We start from the raw sequence: 3,560 nt of genomic DNA on the forward strand, positions 1-3,560 counted from the left end.
CATATTCACACATATATTATATAAACACAAACTTTTATTTTAGAATAGATAAATCGTGATAATCAATTTGACAGCACTTATATATATATTAATTAGAGCTGTCAAATCGATTATCACGATTTATCGCTATATATACAGTACACAGTAAAATATTTTATACAACTATTAAATTAAGGGTAGAATCAAATTACATAAGCCTGTGGCATAATAGTCCAAATAGAGTTTAACAGAGAGACTTTTTTGTTGTTGTTGCTTTTAATGTAAAAACTGACTTTGTAGGCCAAGAAGTATATTTACAGAACAAAATTTTGTTTATTAATTTGTATTAACATAAAATGAACATAGAAAGAAGGCATCATGGAAACGCCACAGTATTCGATTAGGTGAAAGTTTCAGCAAATCCATTAAACAATTTACCTTCCTTAAAACCACCATGACTGAGTCCTTCTGTCCCCCAGCCTGAATATTAAAGCAAAGAGAAAGTTATAATCAATTGTTTCCAGGTTAAATTAATAAGAGAGGCTCATAAAAAAGACAAAATGGCGTCTAAAATACACGTATACATTCCCTGAATCATATAATAGTCTTATCCATCTATATACTAGATAACAAAACAAAACCATCTACACTTTCAAAACATTAACCATAACAAATGCAATGTGAGCTACTTTTACCTGTGGCTATTTTGTGAAGTCTCCTGATCAAGAAGTATTTTCTGTTCCTCTTCTTTGAATTCGGAATTGATCCCCAGTGTCAGTGTTTCGAAAGAAATGTCCTCAGGTGCCTGCTGGGAGACAACAGGTGTTTATGATACTTTGACTTTGCTCCCTGACTAACACATCCATAATGATAGATACAAGGAAGCTCTGCCCTCCATATCAGAAATCTTGAACATTATAAATTCCACAAAACACATGAGATCAATAATAAGAAAACAAAGCTTCAAGTTAAAGGAATAGTTCACTTTAAAATGAAAATTCTGTCATCATATACTCACCCTCATGTTGTTTCAAACCTGTATGAATTTCTTTCTTCTGCTGAACAGAAAGGAAGATAATTAGAAGAATATCAGTAACTAGACAGTTTTTGGGTCCCATTGACTTCCATAGTAGGAAAAAAATATACTATGGAAGTCAATGGGACCCAGAAACTGTCTGGTTACTGACATTCTTCTAAATATCTTCCTTTCTGTTCAGCAGAAGAAAGAAATTCATACAGGTTTGAAACAACATGGGGGTGAGTATATGATGACAGAATTTTCATTTTAAAGTGAACTATTCCTTTAAAGTGTCTTGTACAATGAAAGCATATCAAAACTCAACAGAAAGGCAATGTGAACCTGCACAAATACACCAGTGATGTAAATATCAATCTACAGAATGTAGATGTGTAACAGTGAAGTGCTGGACCTTTGGACCCATGTGACGGCATATGGAGGGCTGAGCTCTGATCATAAGAGGGCAATCAAGTTGTAAATAGCATAGTGTCATAGTAACTTAGGGTGGAGCCATTCTGGAAAGTCATATTTCTGTCGAGCAATACTAAACTCCATTGCAAGAATTGAATGTGATTGTTCATGTGGTGTGTTTTCAGAACAGGTTCTCTGGTCCCACATTATATGTCTTTAACTACTAGTATGAACTAACATTTACATGAATGATTTGAAACAATGCACTTATTGAATATATGTTTTTACATTGTACTTATATTGTTAAATAATACCTGCGTGTAAATAAAGCAGTTACACCTTCCCCCACCCTTAAACCTAACCATACCACTAAACATGTCCATAATCTTACCCGTATCCCATCTCATCTCAATAGCAGCAAAGTGTTTTGCAATACAATATGAACACAATAACTTTTATTTTTATGCAAGTACATAGTAGCTAAAGACACCTAATATAAAGTGTGACCGGTCCGCTCAACAGAGCTGACCCTATGGTGCTCTTCGGTCATTTTTGACTGGAAATTTTACGGAATGGAATGAAACTTGATAAAGGTTTTCGCACTTGCTATGTGAACACACAAAACAAATCATGGTCATGATTCGAAAAGTTTCAATGGTGCTGGAAAAAAAAATAGTCACACTTGTACTCCTCGCGGTCAATTGGAACCGCATTTGAAATGAATGGGAGACGAATTTCATCTAGTGTAAACTTTTGGTACTGCGCCCAAACAAAATCTTACTGAAAGCTAATTTTTTGAGATATCAAGCTCAAATTTGGAACACAACTTGTTCAGATTTATGGCTTTGATTTTCTTGCAGTTTTAGAGTAAAACGTGTTTTTGAAAATATATATTTCATATAAAAAATGAATAGTATTTTTGTAACAATAAACCTAAAATTCTGTAACTTTTTTTATGGTCACTTTTTTTCACTTCGGCAATAATTTGCAACGTGTCGTCTTTGAAAAGAGATTCAAGATTAAAGACTAAAGCATTCAAGATTTATGACAGTTTAATTTGGAAATTTCATTTTCAGGTCTATACTCAAAAAGGGAATAAATGGATTATAACTACAGCATAATAGTACCATAAAATCCCTTAAAAATACAAAATATTAAATAAAAACATTATCGAACTAAAGTACAGTACATTCATTTAATTGAAATAAAAAAAAAAAACGGTTATTTTTGATCGCCGCGTGAAAAACACTAGAGGGTTAAGAGAATAAAGCATGTAAAATCCTTATATAGGTAATAAAATGTCTATCCTTGTATGAAATGTATACACAAATAAAACAAATGGGAAGAATCTAGATCAGATAAAACTGTTGGACTATCAAAATGCAGGAATGCCTACTTTAATAAAAAATAATACTAATAATATATATATATATATATATATATATATATATATATATATATATATATATATATATATATATATATATTAAATAGGCATTCCCACATTGTGAGAGTATATATATAGGTATTTATATTCAGATTTCACATAAAGGTAATTTCCTTTTATTTGCTACACATTAAATGCATCAATCATTTTGTTAAACTCTTGAGCTGTACTTTTAGACGCACGAATCCCATGTGCTTTTTTGGAGAACTAATGTTAATTACCATTCTCTAACAAAAAAATTATTGCATTAAAAGTAGCTAGCTTACAGTTTAACGCAGATATGTCTGTAATATCCCTGTATTTGCTTAATTCAGTGTAATTCATAAATACATGCTAATTCCTGAACGATGAAAATAGTCGACATTTTACGACCTTCTCCGCTATATTAGAAACATGTATTTGAACATTGTGGAAACTGTTCTAGTTTACTGAGTACAGTAGAAACAGCAAGCCAGATTTCCTGCTGTGTATCTGAGCTTTCATTGGTTGCGCTAATAAAAAAAAGAAAAAAAAAGATCCCTAACAATTCACTGACTATTAGCGCATGTGATTATATTCAAAATATAACAGTCTCATGCACATTATCACTTAAAATGTTAGTTCTTGTGAGGTGCATTCAGTACCAAATGTACTTGCTAAACAAGATGCTTTGTAAATGTATCCAGTTTTACTGCAATAGCACATAACAGAGTATACACAGAAAAA

Source organism: Abramis brama (genome assembly GCF_963993115.1).
Source record: "Abramis brama genome assembly, chromosome: 11".
Classification (NCBI taxonomy): domain Eukaryota; kingdom Metazoa; phylum Chordata; class Actinopteri; order Cypriniformes; family Leuciscidae; genus Abramis; species Abramis brama.